This window comes from Eleginops maclovinus, chromosome 3, assembly GCF_036324505.1.
Source record: "Eleginops maclovinus isolate JMC-PN-2008 ecotype Puerto Natales chromosome 3, JC_Emac_rtc_rv5, whole genome shotgun sequence".
NCBI lineage: Eukaryota > Metazoa > Chordata > Actinopteri > Perciformes > Eleginopidae > Eleginops > Eleginops maclovinus.
The window spans coordinates 4,902,432-4,923,328 of NC_086351.1; the positions used below are offsets into that span (position 1 = coordinate 4,902,432).

Sequence of the window (20,897 nt, forward strand, 5' to 3'; positions counted from 1 at the left end):
AAGTATATAATAATTCAACAACTCTTACATAAAGTTAGACAAGATAAGATCTACACCATATTCATACAAATATGTTGCTAATATACAACCCAGCCCATACTCTCTGTAAGATAACATAAATTAATAATGTCATCAATATCTGGACTACAAATTCTCCACTTAAATAATTTATTTGTTGAGAGAAACTTGCCAAGAGCCGGCGGGATGGACTTCTAGGGTTTGACGGGCTAGTTTTTAATAACAGGGCAGAAAAATAAAAAATGCAGACGGTGAAAAGATGAAAGGGTGTTTGCTGAAGACGTCTAAAGAAAGATGAGAGGAGCCGACGGGCTGGCCACCTTGTTATCACTCCACCATGAGGGAGTAAGGGAGCAGAAGATGGAAGGACAAGAAGGCAGAGGGTACATATTGAGGAAATAATAGGGAGGGCTGTCAAAAAATACACAGTGAGCTATGAGTGTTAGTGAGACACATTCCACCAGGGTCAGACGCTGTAATTTACCACGACCCACAAACCACACACAGGTCAAAGGTCAGTCAAGCGTTGACATTTGATGAAAAGATCTCATGTCTCTCCACTGTTGTATTTCTTTATTTACTCTTACACCACCTTCTTCCCATTCCTTTTTTTTTTCTGGGGTCTTTCTTCATCCCTATCCAGTATCTCCGCTCTCTATAAATATTTAGTTCCATTAACTCAGTAGCTCCCCAGCGAAACACAACATTAGTTTTACAAACCGAGTCTCATGTTCACAGCACTGTATGTAAGAGGGATGTAGCCCAAAAGGAAAATCTTCCTCTGTGTCAGCGCCAAAACAAACAGCGAGCCAGACAAGCAAACGTACAAGAATGTGTGAGTAAACCAAGAGCTGCGCTTTTAGGCAGGGACTCAGGATTTAAGAGTACCGTTAAGTGGTGCATGGGAAGAATACACACTCGTACACATACCACAGTGTGACAATAAGAACACATTTTAACTAGGTTACTCCTTTTATTTAGATTTTGAAAAGGCACCAATCTCCACTTTTTGGTTTTTGAGATATGTAGTTTTCTATTAGAAGAAAAACTTAAACTCTTTGTGAAGCCATGATGGCATTTCAGAAGAGCAATCATCTCTTTACTCATCAAATCCACTTCCTGTATGAAACACAGTGTCATATTTTATGCACGTGTTTCCATCTCTGTCACAAAATTGCCTGACATGATAAAAAATATAACTTAACAAAGCTGAATGCTCACTTAAGAGTGTCTAAAAGCTCTTATGTACTCTTTTTACTGGATAATAATAGTAACGTACTAACCATTCTAAACATATAGCAAAGACTAAGGATGTTTCAACGGTTTGACGTCTATGTTGTTATCACTTAGCCTCCAATATACTCTTCTTTCTGTTTTTAACTGGGTTGTACGCAGTTGCTTGGTGACTTAATGCTTGTAAACAGACAATTCTGGCAGTTAAAGCAATAAGATGTGCTGAAAATGTACATCAACAGAGTCCATCTGTACTGCATCTCTCTTCCTGTGCCAACCTCTCCATCTCACATTTAATTTTATTATCCGTCTCACTCTCCCCCTTTTTTGTGTCATGCACAATATGTTTTAGTCCAGAGCGATCAGTCAGGCCGTTGCTCTGTGTTTTACAAACCAGGCAGCTGGACGGACAGAGACGGAGAATTACAGCGTAATTAGCCGAGTCCCTCCATCCAATCCGAGCCTGGAGCTGTGTGTGTGAGTGTGTTGTGTACTTAGAGACACATGCTGTTGGCTGCCAATATGTGTGTGTGTGTTTGTGTGTGTCAGGGAGAAAGAGAGTAGTGGGGGCTGTTGGAGGATGGGGGGGGGGCACTGGCTACATGGGGGTCTCATTAGCTGACGCAGGCCAGTTAATCGGATTTAGTCAAAGAGAGGGAAAGTGTGTGTGAGGTGGTGTGTGATGGGGTGCGTGACCGGGTAGAAAGACAGATGGGAACGAGACGGTCAGACTGTGACCTGTACACACACACACACTCTCTCTCTCTTACAGTGCAGTATATATAATGCATGTGATATTTATGAGCAACGGAACCACCCCAAAAAGCTCTGGTTAAGTACAGTGTGTGTCAAATGAAAAAAATATAAAAAGATCCAAGTCTGCAGTCAAAGCAGCGTGGCAGAGTGGAGACCCGGAGAGTCAGTCAGTCCCACATCTACTGAAAAGTTAATGTGAAACCATCTTTAATACTCTCTCTGTGTTTGCTTCTTCCTGCCCCTTTCACCCTCTTCTCAAACACACACACATGTATGGACACGCACAAGGCGGGCGCCCCTCATTATGAGAAGAACCAGCTGGATCCTCTCCTCCTGTCCTCTTTTCCTCTCTTCGTTCTCCCCTCACCTACTGTCGTATTCTGGACATCAAAACAGGAGCCTCTTTCTCCCTCCGACTCTCCTCTTTTCATCCCTCATTCTCAAAGAGCATTCTTTAGTACCCGGGGCACAAACTTCACTCACAGGAAGGAGAAAGAAAAAGAGAATGCAAGATTGCAAAAGAAAGGCACAAAGGAAATTTAGAAAAGGAGGAGAAAGGGAGGTTGAGATAAAGTGTGTTAAAACCCAACCATACCAACATGACTGTCACCCTACTAAATCCTATTTATGAAGCCACTCATTTACCTAATTTATCTGATCTGCTTGTCTTCTTGTTAACCCAAACACCTCCACGCTAAAAGGTAAAGTATTTTCTGGGTAACTTTATTTAAGTCTACTGTTTACACCTGGGTGACGGTGCTAGGGGTGCAAGCGAAGTGTGTTAGATTACAGCATGCGTCACAGAGATGGAGTCTAAAGATCTGTGTGTATGGAAAATACCTGATCTATGAGGTGAGCAGAAAGCTGGGAGGAACAGAGCAACGTGGTAACTGTCAGGCGGGGGAATGCTAGAAAGTGTCTGTGTGTGTTTGTGTGGTACAAAACATCCTTGGCCTCTAACAGGATTAGTGTGTTGGCAAAGCAAACAGCATCCGGCTGCAGGAGACACAGCCTCAATGTCACAATAAGTGAGTCACCTTCAGCACGCGGGCGTTTAAAAAAAAAAACATAAACTAACTTCCTCATTTTTTCCCCCTCATCACTCTCCACTGATCACAACCACTTTCAGTGTGTCCAGAAATACTTCTCAATCCCTGTATCAGTCATCTTCTCTGTCTTACTTCAACATAGCTGACATTTAGAGCAGAAATTGCAGTTTAAACACTATAAAAAGAGACCAGAGCTATCAATGACCTCCTTCAAAAAACACACCGACTACAACCACTGCTATTTCCATTACTTCTCAATCCTCTTTTTTTATTTCTCAGTAGAAGTATCAGGTAAATTGTAACATAATAAATTCCCGAGGCAAAGGTTTTGCCTTTAAATTGCCTCTTTTGTCTCACCAGCAAATTCTCACAATTGAGAAACTACTGTGCAAGTCACTTTGTATTTTACTATCAAACCATAATTAAATATAATTATGTGGACCAACTAGTCATTTCAGCTTTACTTATGTTTCCTCCGACGAGTCTCAGATGTCAGAGGCGACTGCTGATAGTAAAAATAACTCTAGGTAAGAAACGTTCACATTACCGGACTCATTTTGTAGTCTCACAAAGCAATATCCACTGAAAAAGGTCAGCAGGAGTCTCACTTTCTATCACAAGTTGAATCAAAGAATGTTAACACAGTCACTCTGGTATTTTAGAAGCACTGCCCATCCTCACTTATCCGCCTAGTTGTGTGTGTGTGTGTGTGTGTGTGTGATAGCTGTGGCAGCGGGGCGTGGCAGGTTGCCCTCAGCTCTCACACTCAGAATGCCCCTGTTAATACCGACACTGGATCCGACTCAAATCTCGTTTTTACACCCTTTCACATTCGCGCGGCGCTCACATTAGTCTGCCTTCCCGTAATGGATGGGAACCGTCCAGGAAACTCAGTTTGTTCAGTGAGTTTCATTTCAGGGGACAAACCCAATCCATCTACAGAAATGTACCCGGGGGGCCGTATGTAAGGAGGAAAAATAAACAGAAAGAGGCTCTTCAGAGTGCACTTAAAAGTTGTGGTTGCTATGTGGATACACTGGTGTGTGTTGGTGCAATATGCAAATATTACAGTTGTGGTTGGATAGTGAAGAGCTTTAAAAAAGGAGAGGGAAAACTAGGTTCCCTCGTAAAGTTTAAATAGCTGACAGTTCGAAACGAGTAGTGGCCTGAGTATATGTATATCTATATATAGATATATACTATATGATATATGTGTGTGTGTCTGGGTGTGTGGTATAGGGGGCAGGCTAGGTCAGACTGCCAGTGTCGGGGTGGGTCCATGTAAGGCCTGCAGTCCGTCAACGCTTGACTGATGAGACAAGAACAGGTGCAGCACGGGAACAGCAGCTGCAGCGCAAAACACACACACACACACACACACACACACACACACACACACACACACACACACACACACACACACACACACACACACACACACACACACACACACACACACACACACAATGAATGCCACATGTAGAGGGCAGGGACAGAGTGAGAGACAGGCGCAGTGAGACACCCAGAGATGATAGACGGGGGAAAGAGAGAGAAGGTTTCACAACTGGAAAGAATCCAAAAACATGCACACAGTGTGTAGAAGTATAACTTTTAGAAACATATCTAAAAAAACAGACAGGGTAGATACTCTGTCTGTCTCCTCTGGTACTTGTGCAGCAGACTAGATGCTGCTGCGAGGATCTGTTGGTGTCCTGCTAAAGTGTTGACCTTTGAGAGGGAAGCACTGATGTGTAGCTGATGCTAATTAGAAGCCCACTGTCATTAACTGTTTTATGATAACAGAGAGGAATCAGAATAAGAGGAGCGAAGGAAGACAAACTAAGAAGAACAAAGAAAAGGGTAGAAACAGAAAGACAAAACTAGAGAGAGAACAATGTTATCTGCAAATTAGAGCAATACTGTGAATGGTGTGAAACCTAAGCCCCATTCCCTTCACATCCTTTGCTTGGAGTCCGACAGATGTTAAACTTGTTGCTGAAAGTCTGAACCTGTTGTACAGAGATAATTTACACATCAGCTTTGTTAAAATATCCCTAGGAAAGGGAATCATCATGTGATTCAGCACAGCAAATGATTCAGTGATGAGTTTATTCTTTACAAACCAGCACAAATAATCATAAGGGATTTTCAGGCTCACCTTTTTACAGACAAGGGTTGCTGCTTGCCCTTTGGTAACCTGCCTATAATGTTCCATAAGAAAGGAGAGTGATCAGAGGGCTTGATAAACTGCACAGGGAGAGGTGGAAGAAGTACTCAGATTTTGGATTTAGGGAAAAGTAGAACCACCAGAGTGTAGGAATACTCTGTTATAAGGAAAAGTTGTGCAATCAAAATGTTTCTCAAGTGAAAGTTAAAAAACAGTCCCTCAAAACTGTACTCAAGTGAAGTACGTGAGTAAATCTACTTTGCACCTCTGCACACAATCCTAATAAAGTGACTGTGGATCTGATTCAGAAGAGATCTGTGGGTTATGACACATCCTCCCCAGTGAGTTTGGAAACTTGTAAGGTTTCCAACAACTCCTGCTGAGCAAACACAACGTTTTCTTTCATGTACTCGGTTGGCAAAACTCTGAACTAGCAATTACAGCAATCACAGACTCATCCTCTGTCTTATAAATCCACTTTGGCCATTCACAGGCCAGTTAAAAGCTTCTCCAGTCATGACGGGCCCCGGATGCCTTTTATGCTTCAAAGATGATATCTGGGCTTCTAATTGAAGACGAGCCCAATAACATCTTTGGTGCTCGATTTTTATAGCCTGGTGAAACACGGCGCCATGGTGCTTTTTTTTTTTATGAGGGTTATGTGTGATGTGTTGGGAGAAGGTGGAAGGGTGTCTTGATTAAAGGTGAGATAGACTGATCCCGGATATTCAGGAGCCACATGCTAAGCCCTCGTACCACAATCACAGGATATGGACGGGGGCCGTCTGTCTTCCTGTCTGGGCTTGTACAGATGTACCACCTGAGAAGAAGTCAAGTTACACCTGGGACCCTGCGGCAACACACACACACACACACACACACACACACACACACACACACACACACACACACACACACACACACACACACACACACACACACACACACACACACACACACACACACACACACACACACACACACACACACACACACACACACACACACACACACACACACACACACACACACACAGGTTTCAGCTGTGTGTAGGTCATAGAAGTCTAGTGGAGGAGACTGCTTTACCACCATGTTTTGATTGCCATTTAAAACACCAGCTAAGTCTAGATAGAAGAGATGACACCGGGCGAAGGAGAGGCTGTGAGGGGGGAAAATAGATTTGATCATTTGTGAGATAGAAATTCGATAACCTTTTATTATTCTGCCTTCAGTCTCTCCTGTCAGGTTCTAATATCACCTCTCGTTGAGATGGTGTCTGATGTGTAAAGCTCTGATTGAAGTGCAGCAATTAGCACCTAGAACCCGTTTAAATTAATTCAGATTCACACGTTGAACTTCATTTACGAGTAAGGAGAGCCAGAGGGCGACGTCAAACGGACGAGGACACGAGTTTAGAAGAGGTCTGATGTTCCCGGGACTTGGCTTTGACGTAACGCAGCTGAGTCAAACATAAAGCTTTTAGCAATTAGCCTGGGTACGCATCAGTCTTTCCTACAATATCAGCATCTGCATCAATGCAATAAAATGGAGAACCACAAGTCATCGCAAAGTTCAATGACTCTGCAAATGATGCCTGCCAGCCCGAGCAGCGGGTGTGTGGATCTCTTTGTGTATCAAAGTGTTAGTTGTGTTAGAGCGGAGGGCAGCGGGGTAACATCACAGTATGCGCTGATAAATCACAGTTTTACGGGTGTGTGTTGTGTCATCTCACGGCAGTTTAGGGGCTCTAGACAAACAGTGTGAAGTGGGCTATACAAGGTCGCACCCTCACACACTCTTTTGTCTACCCTGAAATTCCCCCTGGTTGGTCTTGTCGCCCTGGTAACCGGGTGAAAAGTCAACCCCATTCAAACAGGAGAGCTGTGTAGTCAATGGCAGTGTGTTTGTGGGGTGTGTGTTTGCCCTCTTCGAACATGAGCTAGTGAGTCAGGAGAATAAAATGAGGACAAGGACAAATGATAGGAAACAAGAGGAGAAAACAAAAAGGCAAAAGCAGAGACGTGGATGAGCATGAGTGGAATATGAATTTGTGGAGCTGACATTGCAGTCCTGCAGAAAGCGACGGTTGGGAAAAAATTAAACAAAGCCAAGACGTTTTATAAAGAGATGATAACTGGAGCCATGAATACGTGAGCCTTGTGAGTTTTAGTGCTGTGTAAGTGCTTCTGCAAAAAGTAGTTTTGATATATCGTCTCACTGATAAAGCAGAGTATTTTCTGAGTGTTCTTCCCCATTAGGGCAAAATTGAAATCATCCCTCACACAGAACATTTTGGCCATTTATAAAGCTAATATCTTTAAGCTGACACAATCTGGGGCCATTACGTGTGACTCCATTAACAAGGAGTTAGCCGCGACAATAGCCAGTGTCTTGCTCCTATTAGAGCTTGATACAGCAGAGGTAACAAAGAAAAAAAATAAAGCAAGGCCACAGCGGTGAATGACATGCAAGATCAAATAAAAATATCAAGAGGAATTTCATTACATTTCAAATCAAAGGGCACAAAACCGAGAGGGTTCGCCAATTACTGCCCTGTGTCTCCCACTGGCAGTCTTTCATTTTCAGGGGGAACTCAATTTGGTGCAAGGGAGAATGGAGAGAGAGAGAGAGAGAGTGTGTGTGTGTGTGTGTGTGTGTGTGTGTGTGTGTGTGTGTGTGTGTGTGTGTGTGTGTGTGTGTGTGTGTGTGTGTGTGTGTGTGTGTGTCCTGATCGACTGAGAGAGAACCCAATCAGTAGATGTCACTTAAGGGGCAGAGATGAGAAAAGGTGTTAATATTTAATGTTTCAGGGCCCCTGAATCTGGGCCTCCTTTCCATTTTTTCTTCCACCCCTCCTGCCTCAGGCACTCCAATTAACACACCATGTCCTCTTCTACCCCCTCTATCCCAGTCTTCCTCGCTGTTCCCTCCTTCCTTTAAACAGCCGCTGGCAAAAAAAATGAAATTCAGAAACCGAGAGGAGGCAGGAAAAGGATGTAAAAAAAAAATGACAAGACGAGTTGGACTAGGATGGTCTTAAGCAGAGTGCTGCAAAGTTTGCATGAGTTACGAAGGCTAGAGGGTCTCACGGAGGAGCTGAAGCGGGCACTAGAGGATACTGATAAAATGCAGGCAGGGGCGCTAAACCAGAGAAGGGAAACGTGTGCACACAATGCACTCAAAATGCAGGAGGTAAAACTGGAGCAAAGAGAAAGAAGAGGGAAGAAGAGTGTCCCCTGCGTCTCTTTGCAATTCCCCCCAGCCTCTACCTATTTATCAAGGTAAATGACTTGCTTTAATGGGCCAGGAGGATATGCAATGTTTGGAGGAGGCAATCTGCTTGCATATGTTGCCGCTAATGTCGCTGACGTCCATAATGGGATACCCTAATGAGGTGCATTCAGTGATGAGAGGCAGGGAGGATTATAAATTCCTCTCAGGACCCCCATAAGGATAGGCGGCAGGCCTGGGAAGAGGATGGATTGTTAACAAGTAAGTGACATCTGAGGTAGGCAAACTGGGAGAGTTAGACATTGTCTCAATTGGATGACAGTCACAAACCCTGGGTCTGACATAAGCATGTATGATGATGTGCTTCAGTGTTTAATACTCCATAGCATTGGCTTAAGGATTTGAAAGATCCATGTTGTCCGTAACTTTTTAGTGTGTAAAGAGATGTCATTGGTGGAGAGATAGGGGAAAAAAAAGGATCTTTCCAAGAGAGGACATCCTCATGATTCACAGTCTTTCCCTTCTGGCTTGATCAAAGTCACATGGCTGCAATTCTAATTATTGCAACAAAGCAGCACACAATAGGATCACTGCTGTTGCAGGACAGTCCATACTATGCTTACTTTGTGTCCATTTGTAACTGTAGTGGATTTATGTTTAAATGAAACGAAGATGTATTGACGACACTGTCTTTTACAGTCGAGACGGATGTCAGAGAGCGGGCGAGGAGAAACGCTGACTCAGAGTATAAAAAAAGCAGGAGACATTAAGACCACAGCTAATCTCACTAAAAGGGTTTGGACAAAGTGCTGCTGCCTCTCTCTCTCTCTTCCCCTCTCCCTCTGTCTTTAAATCAATTCATTCTGCAAGTCATTTCCTAGCAAACAGTGCGGTTAAATACTGAGTGTAAAGATAGCTCTTATGCCCAATTCACTGTAATAAACAACCCACTGCAGTGTATCCATTACAGTGTTTGTGAGTGTTTCTTTCGGAAAACAATAGCTCACAGTGTGTTTGATTTAGATAAAAACAACAGACCCAGACACTTCCGGAGGGGACATAGATCACAGATACAGATACTAAGTTGTAAGGTGAGGAAAAGGTGAAAGCAGGCCAACATGCCTCTGTGCGAGTGTCAAATGTCTGGAACCCTACTACCACACTACCACAAACACACACACACACACACACACACACACACACACACACACACACACACACAGTAAAGGCTGACATGCCAACCCATGTGTATTTTAATACTGGTGAGTCGTTTCAAGTTCTATTTACAGTAGCCTATTTACAGTATGACTACTGTTACATTCACAAACAGAAAGAGAAGCACGCACAAACACATTTGCCTACCCTCCGTATCTCAACAGTACCATTCCTCAAACGCTCAGCCTCCCTCTGCTGCACATTTCTTTTTTGGTTTTCAGCAGCCATCACATGCTGAATTGTAGAACCCAGGTGTTTTGTTGGCCTGACAAAAGGGCCAGTTCCTGGGTGGACGGGTTATGCACACAAAGCACAAGCTGAAGTAAACAAAGGGAGGGAACAGAGCGACCATGGGTAAATAACACCAATACGCTACTGTAGCTCCCTGATAGTGCTCCTTGTGAAGATGTCTTGAGATATTTGAGATTAAATGACTGTGTAGGAGATGGGAACACACACACACACTTCCTGCTCAATATGAAAAGACACGTTTTCCTCCCTGTTTTAGATTTCTGACCACAGGAAGGAGACTGCTTATCTCAACAAAGCCTTAACTGGAGTGGATTATCACTTCTTTATTTTTCAATGCAACTTATATCCTTAGTAAGAATGACAAAGTGGGGACCTAGCAGTTTTCAATATGGATAGGGATCTATACAAAAGAAGCTAACTGTTTGGATGAATAGTCATCTCCACACTATAACCAGCTACGAGTGGATATACTCTGACTATTTCACATGTGTTTTTAACTCATGCATTGAATAAAATGGCTAAACTGTTCTTTCTATGTGAATAAATCCTTCTTGTTTTGCTGCACAACTCACTCCTTTCTGCTTTTTCCCTCTCTAATGTTTCCGCTTTCACTGTCCTTCTCTCTCTCTTGTCTCTCATTCTCTCTTTCTGTAGGAGTGTAGAGCAGCACTCTGTCCATCTCATTTAGAAAACAGCCCTCCCTTCACTTCTAATGAGCCTTCATTTTGGCATGAAGAGGGAGAAAAGCCAGCGAGAGGAACACCATTTCCACTACTTCAGCTGACAGCAGTTCCCACTTGAAGGCCTCTTCTAATACCCACATGGGACTATACAAGAGGGCTGCAATAGGCAGAAAATGGTGGAACAAATGGATATCCACTCCCTCTATTAGCCTCCATTATCCAGAAGCATCATTTCATAACTAGCAACTAACAAGGCTTCTGTGTATGTGGCCGTGCCCCTGTTGTACGCTCAAATGTGTGCCTCGGTTGGGCTAGGATACACAAATCTGGTGTGGACAGCTCAGAAACCAAAGAGAATTGCCGTTCTTTGTGCCCGAGCTGAAATACGAGAGCGCCTGCTGAATAAAGGGGGTCTTATAAGGGGACGAGGGCACTCCTTAGGGGGCCAGTCAGCCAGGCGTGACAAGCCGGTACCGCTGTAATGAGATAACAGGCCACTGGAGTACGCGTAGATTTGTTCCTCCATTCTTTCCTTTCTCAACATCCCTTATCCTTTCCGCTGTTTTCTTATCCATCCATTGCTCCATTTATATACAAAAAAAGGCTTTGGTGCTCAGCAGGCTGGTAAAGCCTGTGTGTGAGGGACAGATAGAGGGATAGAGAGGAAGGGGTAATCACACAGGCAGCAGGGAGATAGGGCCAAAGAAAAATAAAGGGGCACGAGAGTGTGAAAATGAAAGCTTGAAATGGAGCGTGTCCCTTTGTGCGCATGTTGCCGGAACCATATTCAGGCGCATGTTAACACAGGACCTTGAATTTCTTGAACTCAAGTGAGGCCACAGTTATAAGAACAAAAACAGCAGCAGGAGAGATGAAGGACAGAATAATCAAGAGATAAAGAGACAGTGTGTATTTACAGAACAAGTCACTGCCTCCAGACAGGCTGGGTAAAACCCACCTCCACTATCACAAAATCACCCCTGCACCTGCCCTCCTGTCCCACTCCTCCCCCTCTTTTATCCTCCCACTAACCCCTCCTGTGTTGGACAAACAGTCTACAGTGTTGACAGTGGCAACACTCAGTGGGAGGTGGAGAGATACGGGAAACCCCATCGAAAAGGTGAACTCAGTTATTGTGCGCTTGGAAAATACCACTTTTAGCACACACACCAAAAGCCTCTTTCCGTGACTTGTGCTAATTCATCTCCACCATTGACCTCCATTCGTCAGCTTAGCCACAAGTATCACGATTATCTTAGTCACCTCTTGATACTACACCCGTGGTTCATTCGTTATAAGGAGCTTCAAGCAAGTCTCCCTGTTAAATGAGTGTTTTCTTATCGTTGGATTTATAGATGGGGTGGTGAGGCGGTCAAAGCCCTGATTTCATCCGAGCGACACCAGCTGTCTCCCAGCCAGCGCTATCGACACTTTCTGTCCCAAAACAGCGTATAAGCCAGAGATTTAGAACGGTCTGTCTAGCCCTAAATCTGCAGTCTCCTGCCTGGCATACCTCACACACAGCAGACTGTTACACACACACATATATAGAAACACACTCTTACCTTTTGATGCCCCACCTCCCACCTCCGTTCCTTCACCCCCTACTTACCACTCTCCCCCACTTTCTTGTCTTTTTGCCTATTATGGCGGATTAACTTATAATGCTTGGATGAACTTCAGTAAGTGGGGGGTACAAAGTCACACATCAATACACAGAAAATCACTGGCTGGCTGGCAGATACGGTCACAAGCCCACTGGCACAGACGCACAGAGCCTTCTGGAGTACCGCGAGACACATGCGGCGCACACACACAAACACACTCACACACACAAACACGTTTACATACAGGAACCAGACTCCCATGCTGGAGCAGAGTGAAAGGTGCAGAATCCAAACCAAAGCCCTATTAATCCCCCTGATCCCTCAAAGATAGAATAATTCAGAGCTAATTACTATTCTCCTGCATTCCTCTCTTTCTTCTAAATCCACTAAACTCCCTTTCTTGCCTCAATCACGCAAACATTTGAATATACTGTCGACCGCAGATCTGTCTTTGTATCCTCTTCCAGATTCGTGTTTGTTTTTCCCCTGCTGCTCCTCTGGTGCATTGGCAGACTTTTCTACACTATGTCTTGACAGAGTGAAATGAGAGGTAAATATGGTTATGAGCCCTCTCAATTTTTCTCTGTTTGACACACACACACACACACACACACACACACACACACACACACACACACACACACACACACACACACACACACACACACACACACACACACACACACACACACACACACACACACACACACACACACACACACACACACACACACACACACACACACACACACACGTCTTGGCAGTGGCTGACACAGTGTCTGGCATTGGCGTTGTGTCATTCTGGTTGGATTTGGGAACCACAGTGAGTTTAATTAGAGTGGAGAGAGACCACATGGCTTGCTGGCTGGTGGAAGACTGGATGGGAGGCTGAGTTGGTACTTGAGAGACCAACTAACACTGTGTAAAGCTAGCTACGAAGAGAATTCACCGAAAAAAGATATCCACTCCAGTCTGCACACACTGCTAATATATTTATAGACATAGATACAGTGGCTACACACTCATTAGGATGCAGACTGCTTCCTCACATATCTTTCTGTCTCAAACTGATGGCTACAGTTTTCTCATGCAGATAACTCATTGTAGAAAGATAAAACCCCCTTTTGGAATAAAGTTAAAAGCATCCTACGTCATTTCCTATCTCACACTGTATTATCTTTTGTGTCTCGTGGTATTTTTGTTGCATGTGTGGTGCATATTTTAGACAAGGAGAAAAAAGAGAATGCATTCCCAAAGAGTAGTTTCTATTTTCTGCAGCAACACTTCAAGACAGGCCGGCAGATAAGCAGGAAATGAGGAGATAGCAAGGGGGCCGACTCTCGCCCATATGTGAGCAAGGCAAGGCGATGGGAGAAATCTCTGTATGCACACACGCACATATTGACACACCCAGGGAGCATATTTCAAATATCATTCAGCATGTGGACAGAGCATGCACACATATCATAAGTGGCGTGCAGATCTCGTATTATTCACACATATTTTAACGTAAACCCGAGGGAATATGAGCTTTAGTGCGCGCCAAGATATGCATGCACCGTCTGTGTTAACCTTCCAGCATTCCTCGTTAATCTGCACCATAATGGCACACCTGTCTTCTCCCATTCTCTGTTACCTCCACAGAAGTACAGCGGTGGTTTGAGAGGGAGCAGGGCGAAGGGGGCGCACTAAACAAATTCATGAACGAACAGCTGATCCATCCTCGCTTTTAATTCTCTTTCTTTATTATTCTCTATCTGTCTTCAACCCTCCCTCTCTTGATCTGTTTCCATAGGTACCAGTCCATTATTTATCTTTTTCACAAATGGAGCAGTGGTTTGTCTATGCTTGAGGGGGGGGCTGTGTGTTACCACGGTAACAGACATAGAGGTTATTGTCATAGCTAGACAGGCATTATTGGTAAAAGCGGGAAGAATGGGAAGCAGAGGGTTTTTTGAGGGGCAGGGGCAGGTCAGAGATTGTAACAGTGCGGGCCGGGGGGTGAATGACTAAAGCAGTGGGCAGGCGGGGTATATAGGTAGGTCACATTATTATTGATTGCCTGACATTATATAGACAGCAGGGGTGTCCACAGAGACAGACAAATAAATTGTGGCTTGACATCAAAGTCAGGCGGCTGACATTGAGCCTGCAGGGGACAGGAGAAGCCTTAGGCGGGATTAGAGGTGGATAAATACACATAGGCACGCACAAACACAGACACATAAATAAACAGACAATGAAAGCACCGTCCTCGAGTTACCAGATAAAGTGAGGGTTGTTACTAAAGAAAATGACAGAAATAACTTGGAGAAAAAATGTTATCCATGAATAATTTCAATTCCAAGCTCTGATTTCTTTTTCATGAAGCCACTTCACATAAATTGGACATTTTCCGGAATAAGACACCAAACATGTCTAACTCATTTACACATCAAGGCTCACCAGAGACTTTCAGAAGGTGCAATATTCAAATCCTCGTAAAATTCAAATCACTGCAAACCATTACATTTTTCCCATTCATTAATGCTTCATTAAGTTATTATTCATAGCTTGGATGGTGATGTGATTAGAAAGGAAATGGAAGACAACAGATGAAACAATTAGGGAAATTAAGCTAAGATTTAAATATTCAACATTTCTTCTCATTAAGAGCGATTCCACGGACACTGATCGGGTGACTCTGCAAAGCAAAATAGAAAATATGACTGTCATTGTCTAGCTAAGTGATTGACTTCCTCTCTATAGATGGCTATCAGCTAAGCTAACTGAAGCCAGGTGATAACATCAGGAATGTGTGAAACCTGAGAGAGACAAAACAACACGCGACTCAACCTGCACAGACCTGCAACACCCGGAGATGGAAGATAGACCCTGTGGGCTAATAAATATGTGTGTAAAACGAGGAGGAGACGGGGGGGACAGGTAAGGGCGGCCGGGTAAGATGGAAGAGACAGCAAAGTCAAAAACAAACAGACAAAACAGTGGGTTGTCGTCACGGATGGGGTACCATACAAAGACGAGTCATAGGAGGGGAGGAAGAAGGTGAGGGGAGAGGGGGGTGAATGTTAGGAATAGTATTAGACTGAAAAATGCTTCACGCACATATACCAAACCTCAGACCACCAAGCATTTTCTATGTCGCACCCAGTGCTGTTCAGTGCCACAACTTCCTGTTCCTCAAACACTAATCCATGTCCTGCTTTTCAGGTAAAAAAAAAACCACAGAACTAAAATGCCATCAACCCCCTTATCATTTGAAGTGTGCAAACCCAAGGTCATATGCATATGTGTGACGCTGCTAGCTTCCCATGAGTTCTCACACCAGATGGAAGCGTGACCCTTAAGGTTATGCTTCCTATTGCATACACACCCACACACTCACAAGCACAATTATTCCCCCTGATTTCAATAAAGATAATGTACACTTCATATGAGGTCTTTGTTTCCTAATGACATTTCATCAATAGTGTGGCCCCTGCATTGTTTTGTGTGTGCCAATATTGTGGCATTAAGACATGAAAGTTATTCTATAATCAAATCGGGTACGCAACGGATTCATTAAAAGTATAAGGTAAGGACACCGAAGTTCGGAGAGGGGGGTAAAGCCCTCGATGAGTTTAAACAAGCTGAAAATAAATCTGCTTCGTTCGTCTAAATTACAGTCCCTTTATGCCTCCATTCTTATGCAAACAAACAAACCATGTGTGCAGTCAAGATACCGCATCAAGAAAAACATGCTGAATAGATCAGAGCTGATGATAGAGTCTGACAGGCAGAGATTGCAGACGCTGATATGAATAGCAGGCAGAAGAAAAGCAAACGTGGCGAAACTGGCATGAAAACGTAATGCCGATTGCCAGCGTACCAAGATCAAAGGAAAATGGAGTAGCAAAGGAGTGTGTCAGGCTGTCCTTGGATCACTTTCATCATGCATGCCAGAGAGGCAGACAGAGGTTTGTTCCCCTCTTAATTAACAGAGTGTGGAGAACCAGGGACATTTACTACATGTCTATGAATTTGTCTTAACCCTCAAAACAGAAACGTAGGGGTATAGCCGTGACTTTTATGAAGAAACAAGTTAAATAGCGTGGTTTACCAAGCCTGAAAACTGGTTTCTGTCCAAGAAGATGAGTCTTGTTGTTTACAGGAGCAGATGGTCCAGGTAGGCGTTGCAAGTGCTGGTTGTTGAGTATAATGTAGAAAATAAAACACAATATGGTGGTAAGCCAAGCAAAATGATTGCATGTGTGTGTGTGTGTGTGTGTGTGTGTGTGTGTGTGTGTGTGTGTGTGTGTGTGTGTGTGTGTGTGTGTGTGTGTGTGTGTGTGTGTGTGTGTGTGTGTGTGTGTGTGTGTGTGTGTGTATCTTCATGTGTGTACGGAGGAGGCTCTTGGAAGTTCATTGGGGCGTTGAAGCTTAGCTATCAGCACCTCCACCACCCTGGCACCATCTCATCCACCTCCTCCATCTCCAAGCATGTGATAATAATGTAGAGAGGTTCGAGCATAGAAGGAAGAGGAAGGGGGGAAAGCATGGATGGTTGGTTAGAAAAAGGGGGGAGGAAGGGAACGGTATGGAGGTGAGGAGAGAAGGCTGGGGTTGGATAGATAGTAAAGAGAAAGATGGAAAAGAGAAAACTGCCTTCCAGCATTCTCTGCCATTTTCAAAAAGGACATCATAATTATTCATCAAAACATCAAGAATGAGGCAAAATGAAAAGAGAAGAGGAAATGAAAAGCATCCCATATATAACTGGGTTTCTTTGATGATCATGTGACTAGCTGTCAGCCCGTGCTTTTTATTCTAAGAGTGGGGGATGGAGAGAGAGAAAGGAAACACGATGGAGATAAAAGCAGACATGATACTATTGAACTTGTTTCAATTAGATGAACTGAAAGGCTGCGGCGGCGGCTACGCTTCATAGCTGGACCTCCCATCAGCATCATTCATTCATTATTCATAACACTGTGTCCAAAATCACAAGCTGGAGTTTTTTTACCCAAGGCATAGAAGACTAGGCGCTTCAATCTACATTTCCCGAATTGTTCCCATTGTTACGATGTGAGTCACCAATGTGAGTGTTTATAAAAGACTGTCCACTGAGTCTGTATGTCACTAAATGTCACTCGAGAACAGCTTGCTCTTGTAACGCCTGGGTTACAATTACACACATTCTGCAGTCGGGTTGGGGCCCCCTTGGGCGAGTTTTGACATTTATGTTGAAGAGTGGGTGTTTGAGAAGGGGTTTGCAGACACAGGCAAAAGCGTGTCCTTACAGGTATCTGGCGGGAAGGGTTTGTGTGAGGGGAGAATGGAAAAAGGACAGGAGGAGGAGGAGGATGAGGGGAGAGGGGGGGCTGTCAAATACAGGAGTGAGGTGAGAAGGACTGAAGAAGTGTGAGCGGAGGAATGTGGTAGAAGAGTAAGTTGATGGAGAGAAGACGGGAGGCTGTCTATCATCGACACTTGCTGCAGAATTTTCCATGACTTTAACTCTCCATGTCCAAGCGAGAAGGGGGGGGGGCAGGAAAGACTTCCATGTACATCTCTGTAATGAGCTGTGAACCAAAGCAGATACCCATCGAGGTAACACTCGGAGGTAACACTCCAGCTTAAGTTTCAGCTGTACACAAGCAAAGGCAGATGGGATCGGTAGACCCCGTGGATGGGGGGGAAATGTGTTCCTCAGATTAAAAAGGCATTACTTACATTTAGTATCCTACAACCCAGATGCTCAGTACCCTCTGTCACACCAACTGGTTGCTTCATTCATAACATTTTGCAAATAAGTGGCCACATATGGGAGCCACAAAACAAGCTTTTAATACAAAATACACCCACCTCATCTGCAGTAAAATACACCCACCTCATCTGAGCTCCAGGTTTTTGACTATTTTCCCAAAGAGTATTTATTTTTCTGTCAAAAAATGGCTGAACATGCCCTCACCAGCTACCAATATCATATTTCTGCACTTCAAACGCCTCTTCCCACCCACACAAATAATAACCCCTGTGAAAACAACCGATAACAGCTTCTGTATTTATCTGATGAATTGCTCCATTTTGGATTGTACTACATCCAAAGCAGCTGCTGCAAACAAACAGAAGCACTGCAGTGTGTCAGTGTTACTGGCTAATATGCTTTATGGGTGGACCTTTGGACCGAGCATGGCTCAGATTGATATGGAGGCTTGTTTCCACGGTCCACAGCCAACCAGCCAATCATTTGGATATTGTCTCGTGTTTGCACTGGAAGCTTTGGCTGCCCTCTGTGAGTCAACTGACTGATAATCCACTGCAGGGGCTCTGACCACATAGAGGAGTGGGAACAGATTGACACAAACAAGAAAAAAATAAAACAGCAGAGAGGGAGAGACGGGCAGTGGGATGCAGTGTAAGAAATCGAACGAGAGAAAGAAAGAATTCTGAGTGGCAGGAGTAACAGCAGTAGTGAAAATAGAAACCAATTACATAAGAGGAAATGGCAGAAGGTGAAAGTGTCAAAAGACAGGGAAGGACAAGTAGACAGTAAAAGGAAGAAATGAGGCCATCGAGAGAAAGAGCTGCAGACGGTGTTGTAAGAGAACACATGCAACATGATCCCAGGTCCATGACTGTCCAGCTGTCTCCTCTCTCTCACAGTCACTGCCACTATTTCTTTTGTCTGTTAAAAATGTCAACCCTCCCGAGTGGAAGAAAAAGAAAAAGATTAGGAATGAAGCAGAGAGTGGGTGGGGGAAGGAGAGGTGTTTGGTGAAGGATAGGAGGTCCTGTTTGGACGCAAGCGAAGCGCGGGAGGAGAGAACAGGTGGGTAGCCACAGGAAGACAAGCATGCCATTGTTTGGCTGCTACCAATGCCACCATAAGGTCCACGTCTCCTTAAGCTGCACCAAGCATGCAGCATTTCTCCATCACCTTCCTATAAAACTAGCATTAGCTAAGGGGTCACGGCTGTATCCTGATCTTTGACTTAGTTAGCCCGGTCATGCCGATGGTGGGCCCAGATTTGATGCTCTCCTGAACCGTTACACCAACTGTCCCTAATGCAGCGCCAAACGGATGCACACACACATACCCACAAACAGATGGGGCGAGGTAGGGGAGTGTGTGTGGGTGAGGGGCTATAGAAAAGGGTGGAGTGGCATTGGGAGATTTTTTTTGGCTGGTTTTACCTTGCCAACTCCCTTGCCAAGGAGAGCAGGCTCCAATTCTGACAGCCTGGATCGTATACCACCAGCTGGAGAACCAGGGGCAGCCACCATGGCGGCACAATGTGACACAATGCAAACACGGAGAGGACTACCATCAATTTAAAGTAGAGAAGAGGAGGAGGAGGAGAGAAATTAGAGAAATAAAAGGAAAGGGAAGCTAATGTTAAATTCATATACAGAAAAAAAGGTTGACTTCCCAGTGGTAAATGGAGACATATTTTACCCTAAATCTTTGCATGTAAACTATCAATTAAAAACCAATGTTGTTTTTCAGATTTGTTACAGTTTGACATAATATAATATTTCAGTACTCTCATCTATCAAAACCTCCTAACACCCTAATAATGACCCTTTAATAAAGGCCCCTTTATCTGGAGGTGGTACTAGACATGTGAAAGTGAGGCCCCCCAAGTTTAGTAGTGGGCTTTACTACAATCCACCACCGTCCCATCACCAGCTGGTACCGCCATCCATGCGGGATTGGTCACACACACACACTTATTTATAACCTTTGTTAAGTCCGGATTCCAGTTCACATTGGGGTTGAGTGCTACAATTGACGGGTGCCCACACACACAGCCGTGCCCTGTCCCACACCCGCAGCTAACTCTGATTTGTCACATGCACACACACACACACACACACCAGTGTTAGTTCAGTTAATGGGGTAAGCATTCCAGACACACATTAAAAAAAAAACACCACCCCTTCCGCAAGTATGTAGATGGACACACACGTTGACATACTCGAGCACCTACGTACATACATGTATCGGGCCATGTGTTCACAATCACACATGGTTTGAACATCGACGAGCACCAGCGTTCGTCGGGGCTCTCCCTTTCACTGCGCCTCAACCCTCCTCCACTCCCTTCACTCTACACCTCGTCTCCTTCCTTTTCCCTCTCTCTGCTGTGTGGGTAATCAGCCCAGTATTAATACTTGCATTCCGACAGCCTGCAGGAATGTCCTAACAATGTACCCTTGTTCAGGTGCAGAGGGAGAAAGACCTCACTGAGAAATACATAAGTAAAAGTGCTGCAGTCCCAGGGCTACAGCAGGTATTAGTCACTTTATGATTTAACGTGGTATACACTTTGCTCTCATGCTGCCTCTTGCACTTGAGGCCAGGCCATGAAAAAGCCGTACTCACACATGCATACTTAGAGGATATCCGTAAAGTACACCACTCAGACAGTCTATAAGACCAGCATGCACAGAATAAATGCTACTTAAATAAAAGCCAAAGTGAGTGATACTTCAGTAATGCATGTCACAGATTTTCCAATGGTATCATATTGGGATGATAATTAAAATAGTGGTTTAAATTAGGAAGTAAAGGTGCAACAATTACAAAAATAATCAACAATCATTTCTATAATCTATTTATTGTTAAGGTTGATTATTAGCTCATGTGTCTCGATTGTCCATTATGTTTTGCATCACTTTTAATTTCATATTTTAAGCTTTT

At 44.1% G+C, this 20,897-nt stretch overlaps 1 protein-coding gene across 1 annotated transcript in view; it reads right to left on the reverse strand.

Moving 5' to 3' along the window:
* bcam (basal cell adhesion molecule (Lutheran blood group)) overlaps window positions 1-20,897 on the reverse strand; it is a 48,508-nt gene that overhangs the window by 19,449 nt on the left and 8,162 nt on the right. The gene's annotated exons all lie outside the window — the stretch shown is intronic.